We start from the raw sequence: 16462 nt of genomic DNA, 5'->3' as shown, positions 1-16462 counted from the left end.
CAATCTGAAGTCTCAGGTAATACCTTCACAATTCCCTAGAAAATATCCATCACTGAAGATCACAGCTGAGACTCTCAAAAATGTGTTTTGATATAAAGGAGGTCAGCAGTCCATCAGTAAGTTTGGGCTCATGACAAGCATAACTCTATATGTTATCAACAAGATATAAAACGTAGTCCTATTACATACTTCCAGCAACTGCAGACCCACAGCAGTTGCATAATTTTGCTTAACTTAAAGAAAACAGCAACACACTCAGATTTTATGATTCACAGATCAGAAGGTTGTGGGTTCTATGCCCACTCAGCTGCTTGGATTTACATTCCAGTATTGATACTGCATTGTGGCATTTGGGTAGGGTGATACAATCCTGAGGTGGTGACCTCAAAATGAGATATTAAACAAAGATCAAATCTGCTTAAATTGGTGGTAGCTTATTATTGATGATAAAGGTCCCATGACACTTAGCAAACAGAACTGGTGTACTAAACTTACATTTCTGTGATCCTGATATGAAGAACATTAAACAAGGAACATGTATACTGAGCTCCATTAACTTACACCAGCTGCTTCCACAAATCCACACATAGCATAGGATTATTTAAACAGGCCCACAGTTGATGAATTGGTAGCCTTTTCTGTCATTCCCAATAGGTGGCATTAAAGGCCTTTGGAAGAAATTAATTCATATTATCCTATGCCTCAAGATAATGCAAATGCACATCTGAACTGCCATCTTGTCTACAGCATTACAGTCTACAAAGTGTTATACTTTCATTATGGAATCTGTTCAGATTTGATCCAGAATATCCATGCAATATGAACCATATATTAGGGAAGGGTAAGTGTAAATTCCTCCAGAAGTCCGACAATTTTTGCTATAATTCCTTTAACCAACTGTAATGCAAGGTTTATTTTGGTCAAGGCAATGTGGGAAAGTATAGAATCTCTGTATATCATATTCATGCATCCTGTTGTCTTTACTAAACAAGTTCCTATATGACAACAAATGACAACAAATCAGCTACACAAGCAAGTATACACTTTCTGAAAAGTCTTGGATTAACCGCACTAAGGCAGGCATCATCCAGGCCTTCCCTGTGTATCTTGTGATTGCTCCACATCATCCAGGCCTTCCCTGTGCATCTTGTGATTGCTCCACATCATCCAGGCCTTCCCTGTGCATCTTGTGATTGCTCCACATCATCCAGGCCTTCTCTGTGCATCTTGTGATTGCTCCACATCATCCAGGCCTTCCCTGTGCATCTTGTGATTGCTCCACATCATCCAGGCCTTCCCTGTGCATCTTGTGATTGCTCCACTGAAACATGGTTTGATATAATGAAGTCAATGTGTACTGTAACTTGTCAAGCAATAAAGCATACTAGCAGAAAAGGTGGCCTATGTTATTCATCCAGGATGGCTTTTCTGGCCTTGACTTTATTTGCAATATTACTGCCCCTTCATTTTTCCACAGGGAAGGATACAAAAAGTGTAAGAGTTCATTCAGTGTCATGCCCCCCAAATTTACTGATGTAAAGCCAGTTCAAAGTTATAATAGCTATAAGAATATCACCAGATGAATTATTTCCTCTCTTTGCCTTTGAATATCCATTCATAACATATCTCAAGCAATGGGATTTCAACCAATATCCCAAAAAGAATCTAAAATGAAAAGGGGGACATCACTGCTTTTCCTTCAAGATGTATCAAAATACTCTGCCACATGAAAAAAGTAAATTCTGTTAATCAAGAACATTGTTGTTACGTTAAGACATTCTTAATTTCCCCAGTGTCTTCTTAATTGCTTCTGCCATGTCCCACTTCAGTACTGCATGACTATAGACCTAGTATCCATAGAAATGTCTGAGAAAGGATTACCATAAAGACTCACCCTACCCAATCTGTAAATGCACCCTTCAGATTTTTTATTCTTAATGCTTAACCCAGAACAGAGCATATAATACAATATCGTACTAACTTCCTGTAGTAACACTGACATGACAGCTCTTGATGAACTGAGCACACGCAAAAGTTTCAGGAAAAATCAGTAGTGTTTCTAGCACCTCTAGCACTATTTATGTAATGTAAAAAAAGGTTTGCATGTAATATTTACAATGTAAATAAAAAATGGCTGTCCAGACTACTCTGATCAACACCATGTGCATGTGGAGTAGATGCAATATCCAGCCATTCATCTTAAACTAATGAATCAGCTGGGTTATAGAGCTGTGAAAATAAATAACTTGCTTGCTTTGGAAATAATGGATTATCAGTCATATGAGGGATGTGTTAACTGTGCCAAAAGCTGATACGAAGTCAAAGGAAACCACAACGTTATCTGCATTTTCTAGGAAAGACAATGTATTCCCTAGGAGTCACCTAAAAGTATAACTCCCTTTACATTATTAATCATAATACTGTTATACACTAAACATTTGCCACAAAACCTGCAATAACATCAGGCACATTTAACAAAATTATGTAGTCCAAATTAAGAAAAATGAAATTTCTCCAATTTTTAAAATGTCACCTTTTCATATATAAAATGTAATACCTCATAGCATGTCAAATATATGAGATCTTGATGAGTTCTCGCATTTTCCGCATTCCATTCATCACCTTTATTAAACCTCCACATATCACCTGTTTGACCAGCTATAAATCTTATGTGTTAACCATATAGTCCCAGAAAAGTAAGGCTTTCTTATTTTCTGTTTATTTGTTTGTTTGTTTGTGTGTGTGTTTGGTTTTTGTATTTTCTAAACAAGGTAGAAGACTGGTCCACAATGACCCTTTTCAGACTCAGCCTGGGAGTACTGTCTAGTTAAAATAACTTACACAGAGTCTCACAGTTAGATTCTAGAGGCTGAAGGCATTTAATCCTGGGCTGCAGGTAGCAGCTTGTTAACTGTGCATAACCTTTCCTGACATCCTTTCACATATCATAGTGATTTCTATCACAGATTATCAATAGAGGAAGAAACCATTAAGAAAGATCAAGATTGGATGCATTGCTTTTCTACAATTACTAACTACAAAGCTGAAGTAAGTATAAATGGATAGTATCTCCTATTCCTTTCTCTGTTTTCAGTCCTTCACCTCAAAACATGTCCAGTCCTAACTTTGACTCTCAGCTGAGACTTACACTAGTCTGTGTAATTTAAGCTAGTAAATAACTTCTATTCTTCTTGAATTTGTTTTGCTAAGGCTCACCTTACACTTCTTATGCCTGGCGGTTTAAGTCTATGTAACAAGCACCCAAAGACTCAAGCAAAACAAATGTGGAAACTGCCTTTGTACAATAGTTCAAGAGAAGCCTTATCTGTCAGATCTCCTTTTCATTTTCAGTACTCAAGCTGATTTTCATAAAGAATATCTCCGACTTAATAATCTCTTCATCAGCTTGTGGTCTGAAAATAGAAATAACAAGGAGTATCCTTAACCAAAAACAGAATCACTTCCCTATCAGAAGCGTGAGACCTGCTAGTGCAAACCCCAGTACTTCAAACATAACTTGATTCACAAAATTGCAAATTTCAGTTTAAACTTTTCAAGAGTGTTTGTAGGGTGGCTTTGCCTCCTGTACTAACTCACAACATGTAGTATGAACCCACACCACTGCATTTTATAAATAATAAGTCTGAGAGCTTTGTACCTTAGAAAAATGAATAGCTCAAGATACTGCAGTGTCACATTTAGCATGCATCACCCTCATTCTCACTTTATGTTCCAGAGTTCCAAGCAGCTCAGTGATACCCTTACACCCCTTTAACAGGTACCCCAAACAAATCCCCTCATATATTAAACAAAATCAATATTTGTCTCCATATTCCAACTGTCTGTCTGTCTGCAGGGTGTTCTGCCTTTCTGTCTGTTCCTGGCCCTCTACTTAATGGAAATATCTGGTAGGCTTTATGCATCTTGTCAGATTACAGAAATCATAGAATTTTCCTTGAATATCATATATAAAAAGGCATAGACATTGTTAATAATTTTAATGCCCTATTTCTTTTGCATCTTGATGAAGCGTCTCAGTGTTTTACTGGCAGAAATTGCAATACTGGAACCACTAAGACATAAACCTATGCCTTAACTATTATTGTGGAAACAGCTAAGGGGGGCAGTTACAACGGGGCAGATATCTTCATGTAGTAGCTTTTTTCATACCAAAACTCAGCTATCTTGTAAAATTTCTTTACTGAAACTTTTCAAAAATAAACAGACACTGGCAGAAAAGAATTACAAAACAGTGAAATAATGCACCAGTCAGGCATAATTAATATCACTAAACAATTTACTAAACAGGTAAAAAAAAAACAAAAAAATGAACTTAGTGATAAATACTTCTCATTATAGTAAAACCGTCATGATTTCACTTTTAGACTTTTTTCCTGGCATGATTAACATTTCTATAGGAGTCAATAACACTGATAACTTTGGATCACAACAAAAGTTTTCCTTTTGCTTATAGAGTTAAATTTATTGAAATTTCATATCCAGTTTAAATCTAAATAAAATAAGAAATTCAGTCATTGTAGGTAAGTGTATCAATATATTTACAATTTGTCTTAATATTTTTCTAGACCAAGCAAGCAAACTCCAAATCTAAGAAGTGAATATGAAGAAATAAATGAAGGAATGGATATTCCAAATAATTTTATAAAAATGGTTAAGTGAATATTAATATGCCATAATGCTTTTTATTACATTTTCTATAATATTCTACAAATTAATTAATTTAGGGCAAGTTGCAAATTGCACTATTTCCTAACTTTACTATCTTTACATCTCTTTTAAAACTATCATACTAAATTCAATTCATAGATAAATTACTGGAGGTAGATTTAAAAACAAACAATTAAAAGCATTACACAAAACAGCACGGTCAGTGGTGATACATGGAGGAGGGTGATGTGCTACCATGTCACGTGGAAAATAACACTGTATGCATCATATGCAAATGACTGCAAAAAAGTCTTGCAAATGAGAGTCTATATACTAATGAGAGCCATCACATATGCAAACAATGAAATCAAGCATGGCAAAGTGATTCAAAAACCTACAAAATTAGAGCAGTGAGCTATGGTGATCGTAGGAACATACTAAGCTAAAGACCCTAAAGAGCCTTTTTAAGCCTAGCCATGCTTCCCAGGAATATTAACAAGGTATTGGTCCCATAAGTTATAGGGGCAGGGCGTATATAAACATGGGCACTAGTGGTGGTATTTACAAGCTTCTTCTCTCTAATAGAGACAAAGACACCTCACTAGGGGTACATTTGCACTTTCCTATCCACTGATCCACGTTTTCTTGAATATATGCAGGGAAGCACTTTCCTTTACATGGATGGGAAGCCTGTTCCACAAAAAAAGCAGCTTCTGAGACCCATGCCTGTCCCTCCAGCATGTCATATTTCTGTTGCCAGCTAAGCATAGGTTCTGGATCAGGTGTTTCTAGTGCTATTTGCTTTAGGGATGTGAAGCAGGTCTATTAAGGCTGGATCAGTGGATGGTTTGTTGGCCTGGCATAGGTCATGTCTCAGCAGCCTGTAGGAAACAGAGTATAAGGACAATGCTTTGAGGAAGTCCGCATAGAACTTGCTTTCTAAACCATGTATTCTTTTTTGTGAGGAACCACTGTGTTTGCTCCTGTTGTTGTATATGCCTGGTCAAGCACATGTTGGTGGGTGCATTGTATTCAATGACTGATCTTATGAGGGCAGAGTACTATAGAACAATGACATCTCTGGACCTGGATGCCATACCCTTGCTTAGAAATTGTGTAACATGGAAAGATTTTCTTACTACTGCAGACATATGATGGCCAAAGGCGATGTCACTGTTTAGATGTGACCCCAAATACTTGAATCTTGGGTCTACTCTTAGGGGTGTATTATCAATGTTGTAATTGCAGGGTTAGCTGTTTTACTGAAGGATACTATTATGTATTTCTTGACACTGAATTTAAGACCATGACTCCAGCACCAGTTATTAGATTGCATCAGATACTCTTGAAGGATATTTCTGTCTAGAAGGAATTCAGTGACTGCACCTAATTTGCAGAGACCTCAGAGAAGTAGATGCCAAACAGGAGCATCCCCAGCACTGAACCCTAAGGGGCTTCTGTAGTGAATGTCCTTTTTGTCGAGGTAAACTCCCCTAACTTAACTTCTTGGGTCCTATCTGTGAGCCTGCTGGCTTTCCAGTGGGTGACATAGTGGTTTATACCTAATTCAGTGAGCTTGTCTACAATGCCTGAATAGGAAATTAAGTTGAATGTTTTAGCCAGGATGAGGTAGGTAGTGTGCATCATTTTGCTCTCATCCATTGCCTTGGTGACCTTCTTAAAGATGTCCACTAGGCTGAGAAAGCATGTCCTTCCTTTGAGTAAACCAACCTGAGTTGGATTCATCAGCTGAATATGTCCTATTTCATTATTTATCATGTCCACAATAATCCTTTCCATGGCCTTGCATATGAGACTAGTCAGGCGTATGTGTCAGTAGTTTCCTGGGTCTGTGGATGGCCCACCTATGTGTAGGTGAATAACAGTTGCAGTCCTCCACTCCATTCACTTGGCATGTAGCCTGTTTGGAGGCTATGATTGAATATTGCTTTTAGTGTACCCAAAATGTCATGTTTCATGCTATTAAGGAGGCATGTGGGATATTATCAGGCCCCACAGATGCTTTATTTTTTGGCTTGGAGAGTATGTTGAAGATCTTTTCCCTGGTGATAGTTGGGGGAGCTATGGTTTGGGGTATTTCTTAAGAGTTGTCTTGGAGAGAAGTAAAATTGGAGCTGAATATATTGGTCAGTAGGTTTTCTATGTCCACATGCTCTGTATAGGTGGCTTCATTTACAGTTAGTGTGGCACACTGTTGCGTATTGCCTTTGAGGTTTCAGACATAACTGAAGAATGCCTTGTGGTTGTCCTTAGCCTGGGAATCTACTTTTCTACCACATTTAATTTTGGTTGATATAATTAGTCTCTTGAGCTGTTTATTTCATTTGATAAGGGGGTTCTTACCTTTCTGGGCATTGTGCTTCCTATTTTTGGGAAGTATTTTCTTCCTTTTGTTATATAATCTATTGATATAGTGATTTCACAGGGTGACTTGTTTTTTTTTTTTTTTTTGAGTCTGTCTTGAATTTATTTTGGGTGGATACTGCAGCTTTTATACAACTGTATACATGGTTGTTGAGGGTTCTTGTGTATACTCAGTGTAAGTAGCTGTGTTCCCTGGGTTTGGAGGGAGTTGAAATTTTGCCATAGTGTCAGTTTGAAGTAGAAAGTTTGCTTTGCAATAATTTCTAAAAGTTTTCCGGTTACCTGGTGTCCCAAATTTTATTTTTATTTCAAAGGAGGAGATGGCTTTATTGTCTGACCTGAATAGTGAGGACAGTACATGCAGGAGGGTGCAACATTCCACCATGTTAGTGAAGGCGAGGCCTAGGATGTTAGCATCCCTAGTGGGTGGACAGACTATTGGGTCTAGGCTATTTTTGTTTACAAAGTTTAGGAATCTCTGGGCTTACATGTTAGGAGTTGTGTACAATTCCCAGTTTATAGTGGGGTAGCTATAGCTGCCCATGAATATGGCATTGGGTTGAAATGCTGAAATGAATGTTTCTGATATGTTTAAGTATGCATTATGGGTTTTGTAGAGCATAGAGGAGGACCTGTATCTAAAAGGATATGATATGGGACTTTGCCTATGGTAACTTGGACATGGAGAAGGTCGGGCATGTCATACTGTTTGACCAGCCTTGAGGTGTGTTTGTTTTTGATGTAAATTGAGACACCTTTTGTGCCATCCTGTGCAGCAACAATACTAAATGTGTGGAAGGCATTACAACTCTGCTCTGCTTGGGTGCTCTCTGTGGCTTTAAATCATGTCTCAGTAACTGAACAGATGTCTACATTCTTCAGGGTGAGCAGAGCTTACAGGGTGTGCAGTTTCTAGTTTAGACTCCTGGCACTGAGCTGTAATACCTGCATTTTTTCTTGGGGTGGTTTTACTATGTAGCCAGGTTTATCAGGTTGTTAATGTGTAAAAAGCCATTATGGAGGTGGATAAGGTTTTTAGCCAATATATAAAAGCATAGTGGGGACAAGAGTAGACCATCCCTGGCAAAGCAGTATGGTCTGTCATACATATCCTCCCAGGTTGACAAATATTGTACCCCCGGGAATGACACCAAAAACTAAGCCAGTTATTAAAGTCATTATCTTCTGTTCATGTTGTTGTATTATCCTTTTAGAAGGTAGAATACTGCTCAATGCCAGGCTCATACAGGCCTAGGATACACATTCTGAGGGTTTCATCATGTCTCTCTTCATACAGTCCGGGGGGGTACATCTTAGATCACTTACTCCCACATAGACAATACTGAGTCATACCAGTACTGGTGGTTCAGTGACGTGAATGCATGCGAGATGTGATGGATCCTTGCCGCTGAGAGACAACTGACAGTAACCATCTTCTTGCTTAGCCTGGTGAGTGGGACATTGGTGTGTCTCACAATGGAGTTTTCTATGACTAAAATGTTGGATTATATGGTGGTCTGCCTTATGGGTTTAACTTTAGAGGCACTGTGAGTTGACAGTGAATGTACCATGGTAGGTGTTGCACTGACAGTGTATTTTTGAGGGTATTTATTTCAATTACTGTGTCTGGGATGTCACAAAGGTTTTGGGTGGGGTCATTTACTTTTAAGAGCCTCAGCATATCTGCTCTACCTGATACCTTCACGGATTCATAGGTGAACACTAGGCTAACTGCCCTAAAGGATCATTTTAAGCAGAATCAATCCCTGTACCTTGTATTAGGTAAAGACCTCAACCATTATGGCAAACCCACTCCCTGCATGTTTGTCCTGCAGTGTATATTGTGTAGTGTAGCTTTTTGACAACCTGTTTGGTTGTGTGACAGCTTTACCTCCAGAGAGAAGGTATAAATGCATCTCTCACATACTGTATCAAATTGTTTAAGAATTAGGTAGCTGTGATGAGACAATTACTACACTGTCTCAAGACTCACTCTTTATGTGACCACTGTAAGGGGGAACAGATTTACTATGGTGCTAGATAGTTAACAACTACAAACTTAGTCTAATTTCACAGAGTGGTGCTCCTCTTCATGTAAACCTGGTGCTAATCAAACAACTATGTGCTCAGTAACTCTTGGGGGTAGCTTTTATGGGTTCATAGGTTGGTACTAGGCTACTGGCCCTAGGGCCTGTACAAGCCTAGCCATAATAATTCCCTGTTTTTTATATCAGAATATTACTTCCCTGGACCCCTGTCCAGCAGAGCTATTGATGTGATCCCCAGGGCAAACTTCTTATCACCTATCCAATCGTCAAGGTTCCTTTTGAAGAGGGCCAAAGAGGCACTCTGCTTAACATGTATGGGCAGTCTGTTCCAGAGTATGGGCAGTCTCTGGGTCAGGAACCTATCTCTCCAGCATGTCTTGTTCATTGTGATGGCAAGGTTTAGGTCCCTGGAGTGTGTGTGGCTCTGAGGGATTTGGATTTCTTTAGGTGTAGCATGTCCAACAGCTCTGGGTTTGACATGGCCTTGTATGCTAAGCAGAGATTGCCTCTGAGTAGATGATATGCAACAGAATGTAGCTAGAGTTCTTTTAGTCAGTTAGCATAGGGCATCTGCTTTAGATCTGTGAGTCTTTTGGTGAGGTACTTCTGCAGCCTTTCCAATTGCTGCAGATGTCTAGTGAAGTACATACCAAATGGGGCATTGTACTCTATGATGGGTCGAATGAGGGAGGAGTACAGTGGGGCAATGACCTCTTTTTTTCTGGATGAGAAGCCCTTGGTGATGAGGTGTGCCACATAGAAGGATTTCCTGATTGTTGTTGTGACATGGTTGGCAAAGGTGAGACCACTGTCCACCTGTGTTCCTAGGTCTCTTATCATGCTTTTGGTGTTTAGTGTCCTGCCACCTATGTGGTAATTCATGGGTACATGTTTTTTCCCAAAGGGAATAATGATACACTTCTTGGCACTTAGCTTAAGCCCATGACTCTGGCACCAAGCATCTGTTTCTGTAAGGCCCTTTTGTAGAATATCCACGTCTTTTGGGGATTTAAAAATGGCTCCCAGTTTGCAGTCATCTGCAAACTTTGTTAGCCAGAGACCCTTAGTATTGGCTTATACCTCGTTGAAGTAGATGCCAAATATGGGTGGTCCCAGAACCGAACCCTGAGGCACTCCACTTGTCACTTGTCTAGAGCCGGATTTGGAATCAGCTATGTTTACTGTGTGGGTTCTGTCAGTAAGCCAGTCTGCGACCCATTGAGTAACATAGGGATTAATGCCCAGCTTAGTAAGTTTTATCTATAATTCCAGAGTGAGGGATGGCATTGAAGGCCTTGGCGAGGTCCAGATAGGCTGTATGGACTGCCTTTCCCTTGTCCATGGCTCTGGAGACTGATTCAAAGAAGTCAATCAGGTTCAGGAGACATGATCAGCCCTTCACGAACCCACACTGGGTGGGGTCCAGTGTTTGAAGGTTGCCAATGTCTGTTTATAAGTTCCATGATAATACGTTCCATAGCCTTGCAGATTAGGCTCTTCAGACTGATGGGGTGGTAGTTCCTAGGATCCAAGGTGGATCCCCCCTTGTGGAGTGGGATGACTGTAGCTGTGCGCCACTCAGTGGGTACGAAGCCTGAGGTGAGACTGTGGTTAAACATGACACTTAGGTGAGGTGCCATGTCATCTGGTCCCATGGAAGCTGTATTTTTAGCTTTGGAAAGTGTGTATTTTACCTGTGCGGCCATGATTACCAGAATTTGGCAATCCTTCAGTATTGAGATGGGCCCTTTAGGGGGTGAGAGGGGGGTGAAGTTGGCACTGAATCGATCTGCCAGGATATTGGCAATGTCCTTGGGATCAGTATATTTAATGCCATTCTGCTGTAGTTCAGGCAATTTGCATTTCTAAGCACCTGCATTTATATAGGGCACTGTTAACTGCCACTGTGAGATGAACACCATTGAGCAAATGCTGTGACTTTAGACTGGCAGAGAAAACCAACAAAAGAACAAGCTAGCCCTCTGGCCAATAGCAAACACACACTTTGAGGTTACAAATGTGATTCCCAACTCTGAAAAGACCTGGCATCCCTCAAATGCCACTAGAATGTAGACCAAAGACTTCTTAATGTAAAAACATTGTCTGTGATTCCCAACATGCAGAATCCAACCAAGTTACAACTATAAAACCAAAGAGAAGTGCAGAAGCTCATGGTAAACAGCTATGGCAATAATTCAAGATTTTCCATTGTACAAGACATTAAATCATGCTATGATACTTAGAGGACTGTCAGCATTAGCAGAACACCATATGTTACTAGCCACCTTTCATGCCAGTGTCTACAGTGTTGCATATCATTATCACTGCATCAAAGATGAATCCACTAGAGGGTAGCATGCCATCTCCTTGAGACTATTACAATATCAGCCACTATTGTGTGGACAGAGACACCATATAGGAATACTTAGACGAGTTATCCTCCCGTGGAATCAGGACAGAACATGAAGGTTTTTCCAGTATCGCACATCTTTGCTTTTGCGGCCTTTCATCATCCAGCAGAAGAAATGTTAACAGTTTTGCAGGTATTGCCCCTGTGAGTTCTTTAGCAGTTCATTGACACAATGTTGCAGCATTAGCAAGAACATATTTGGTTTCCACTGATGACAGAAGTGAGAATTACCACTGTACAGACATTGTATAACATAATCCCCTTCTCTGAGGTTCTGGGATTATAGACTGTACCCACATTGCTATCAAGGCCCCATCTGCTCCATGTCTCATATGGTATATCAACTGGTAGGCTTCCCACTCTGTCAGCTGTCGTCAACTACCAGGTAGAGTGCAGTGCACAGGGTGTTATATGTAATGTGTCTATGTGCCTTCCAGACAGTTCCCATAATTCCCATGCAGTGTAAATTTCCACATGGTCATCTAGTTGCTAGTAGCATGAACACACGCAAATGGCCACTGATAACAGTGTCCACTGCTGTGTGTTTCAGGCAATGCAGGATACAACCTGGAGCAACCATATGACAGCAGACATCCTATATAACACTGCACAGTTGCAGATGTGGAACATTATCAAACATATGAATAGACTTTTGGAGGTCCAGTTATGCTACTTGGATATATCTGGTAGTGCACTGCAGTATGCTCCGGAGACCTGCAGTAAAACCTTTGTGGTCAGCTCCATCTACATAGCATGGTGCTACAACAGCCATTAAAATGTGGGGATGCCAAGCAACTGCCAGACATACTTGAAGCAGATGAGGAGTTGGGTGATGAGTCATTAGGAGAAACTGGCTCCCCATGGGAGGCAGAGGCAGGTATAATATGCTAAGGCACTGTCAAAGTACATCTGGTTCAGAAATATGAGGCATGAGAAGAACAACACAGAACAGAACTGATCCACACAATGACACATGCAGGCTGTACAGTACAGTGCACTGACTGGTCATGCTCTGCTTCAGACATTACCATGCCCAGACAGACCAAAGGAAGGGCAGGGTACAGTCATCATAATTTGAGTAGGTAGGGTTTGGCACAGTGGCAGGGGGTAAAAATGCTAACATAGATGGATAGGTTATGGGTAGTGGAGTTTGCAGCAACACATATGAGTAGGAGATTGGCAGAGTCAGAGATCACATCATCTAGTGACAAGTTAAAGCTTCCATGAGTTGAACACAGTCTAAGTGTACCATGCACCCATGCAATATCAGTGCTGTAGACATCTTGTCAGATGGTATACCACTGCAGAAGCACCTACAAAAATCCACTGTCGCCCCCTCCATCTGGTGTGGTAAAAGAAAGTTTATGTCCATGACGCCGTGAATGACAACAGGTGGGTGCAGCTCCTGGTAGGGCTAAAAGGATGTGGGATGGAGTGGAACTGAGTGAATCTGCATGGCTCTCTAAGGTGTCTACAGAGTAGAAAATAGAGTGCCAGCCACCATGGTGGGAGTGGCAGACACAGCCATAGACACTGGAAACAGTGATGTTGGCTCTGGAATGGTGTGGCCCTCTGTATAAGGCTGGCTTATAACTGTACAAGTATCTGTCCCTGACATATCAATGGTTGTCTTTGTCATGCAGGCCATGTATCACACTCAATATCACTGACGTGTATGATTAGTGGCCTGAGTCGCACATCTGTCTCTGTTATGATGAACTTTTCCAGACGTTGCTATTTGCTCAGTCTCATGACAAGAACAGTACACTTGTGAGTTGCATATGTGCTTCAGTGTGTGTATGTGTAACTGCCTGTGTACATGAACAAGTGCCTCAGTATTGTTCCTTGCTCCCATTCAGTGACCTCAGCCCTGTGTGCAGCTATGCTAATATCATTCCATCACTGTGCCATAGTGCAACAGCAATGGGCATATTACCAATGTTTGATGCCTGTCAGAACTGTACTGATGGCTGTGACCAATGTAAAAGAGGCCTCATACTTCCTGTAATATCGATTGCACCTCTTGTGCACATGATATACTGCTGTGAGTCCTTCACTGCAGGACAATAACTAGGTCTGATCTTGTTCCCACTGCCTGTCAGGTGCAGGTCCCCCAATAGGCCTGCAACCTCTCCTGGCCTCTACCTTGTTCCGTGTTATGATGATTCCACCCCAGCAGGACGAAATTCAGTCCTGCTTGTACTCTGTTCTCTGTTAAGGTGATCCTCAACAGCATGTCAGTCCACTGTCACACATCATGCTGTGTTATCTCCATATGCTCCTTTGCTCAGTTACTGTCCCCATTACCTCCAGGCAGCCTTGTGTGCTCACTAATATCCTGAGATTCGTTATTAGAATTGCTGCTAACTTTCAGTTTGCCTGTATGACAGTGCATTCTGTTATACACTATATTCTAAGTTCTAAGTTGCTCGCTGTAATATGATCTCCCACAATACGGCTACCACCAATTTTATTGTGCTAATACAGACATCATACATGCTACTTAAGCTAATAAGATAATTTGGAGTAGTTGTCTCTGAATCACATCTATAACATGAACATCAGCTACAGTCAGCATTACCGTACTTGTGTCTGTAAGTACTCAGGCTGTGTGGTCATATACATGTATGATCACCAAGAAGCCCATATCACCATCTGGCCATGCTAGTGTTCCTTTGCATCATGCATCCATACTATCTAATGATATACATCATGTAGCGTCCAGTATATGCAGCCATAAGCATTGAGCACTAGGCTACAATTTTCTTCCTTGTTCTGACCTGCAGAGTGAACATGGCCTTTTCAGGTGCTGATTTTAGCAGTGATTCTGCCTCTGCAGCTAATAATTCACCTGTTGCACAGGGGCTATAGACAGTGCCTTCTGAAGAATGTAATGGCCCCCGCTATAAAACTGATGCCTGATACCAGTCCGCCTGTGTGTTGTGTAATGCAACAGACATCACCTGCTCTGGCAAGTAGTGCAGGCACAGGTACAGTGACAGGCAAAGCAGGAGACAAAGGTTAGGAGAAGAAACCAACTGATTACTGTAAGTATTCTGTGTGTGTTTGTGTGTGTGTGTGTGTGTCTGTGTCTCTGCGTATGTATGTCTGTGTTGTGTATACATGCTTTTTGTATGTATATCTCTATGTGATATGTGTGTGTGTTTGTGTATGTATATCCATGTCTCTGTGTGTGTATGTCTGTGAGGTGTGCATGCATGTGTGTCTGTGTGATCTGCATGCATGTGCCTGTGTCTGTTCATCTCTGTCCCTGTATGCATGTCTGGGTGGTGTGTGTGTGTGTGTGTGTGTGTGTGTGTGTGTGTGTGTGTGTGTGTGTGTGTGTGTGTGTGTGTGCACATGTGTGTGTTTATGTCTATGTGATGTGTATGTGTGTCTCTGAGTATGTATGTCTGTGTTGTGTATACGTGCATGTTTATGTATATCTCTATGTGATATGTGTGTGGGTGTGTTTGTGTATATCTGTGTCTCTGTGTATGTATGTATGTGAGGTGTGCATGCATGTGTGTGTCTGTGTGATCTGCGTGCATGTGCATGTGTCTGTTCGTCTGTGTCTCTTTGTATGCATGTCTGTGTGGTGTGTATACGTGTGTGTGTGTGTGTGTGTGTGTGTGTGTGTGTGTGTGTGTGTGTGTGTGTGTGTGTGTGTGTGTGTGTGTGTGTGTGTTTGTGCATCTGTGTTTCTGTGCATATACATCTGTGGTCTGCATACACACGTGCATGTGTGTCTGTATGTCTATGGGATGTGCGTGCAGGTGTGTGTGTGTGTGTGTGTGTGTGTGTGTGTGTGTGTGTGTGTGTGTGTGTGTGTGTGTGTGTGTGCATGCTAGGTTAACTAAGTATATGCACTGTCATTATCAGATTCATGTTATTCAACTGTATAGATTACAAATATTGACTTTCCACATAAATAAAAAAGTATTTTATGCAGGTGCATTCTATATGTGGGGGCTTCACCCCATGACCAGTTACTTTAATATAGTAACTCCATGATTACACATGTCTAGGGAAAGAGCAAACACCCTACAGCAGGTACTGTGTTTAAGCACTGACTGTGACTGAATCGCAAAGTTGCAACTGCAAATCAAGAAACTGAAAGAAGAAAGTAAATTGAGAACAAAATATACAAAACTTTAAACCCTCCCACAAACATCTTGAAGAACAGTTGAAATTAAAACTTCAAAACAACTTCCCAGCCAGCACTGCAGATACATATATATTTGTGGAAACTATCACCTTTGCATATTACATGACTGAATATGATTAACAGAAACATGGCCATCATTCTGTACTGCCTTCCACAAGTAAGGGCATGTTTTCCTCACCCCAAGTGCACTAAATACATACTGAGTTTGCATTATCCTGTAGTGAGTGACCAGTTCATGTGGTGTAAGCCCCTCATTTTTAAATCCACCTTACAGTTCAGGTCAGTCAGTCTGCCATGATGTCAACTTTTACCTTAACATGACCTTTCCCTTTAAGGACTAAAGAGCAGTAGAAATGCAAGCAGACACTCTGTAATGTAGGATTCCCTCACCTTTCTTTATCCCCCATTCCACTTAGCATACAGATCAGCGCAGAAATACAGGACACAGTGTGTATTAATTGCAGGGTTCACAGTACCCCACTATGGTACACCCAGTCTGCTGCCTTCCCAAGTCCCTTGCCTGTACAGTCAGCACTCAGTGCTGCTGTTCAGTGTGATACACAGTCTACCATACAGCATACTTGACATCTACTCATAGATATGGGATTCTGTTTATTAGTTACTCATTGGATGGTTCTGCAGCTGAGACACCCCCTATTGTGCATCAAGTTCACAGTAAGGTGGGTGCCTTGGAATCAAGCAAAATTCTGAAAATCTTTGAGCCTGCATTTAGTTTGCTGGCTTTTAATACTGGTAAGCCAAATTAGATCTCATTGTGATATC

Source organism: Protopterus annectens, chromosome 9.part0 (assembly GCF_019279795.1).
Source record: "Protopterus annectens isolate FY-2018-M chromosome 9.part0, PAN1.0, whole genome shotgun sequence".
NCBI lineage: Eukaryota > Metazoa > Chordata > Ceratodontiformes > Protopteridae > Protopterus > Protopterus annectens.
Note: the sequence above shows the minus strand (reverse complement) of the source record.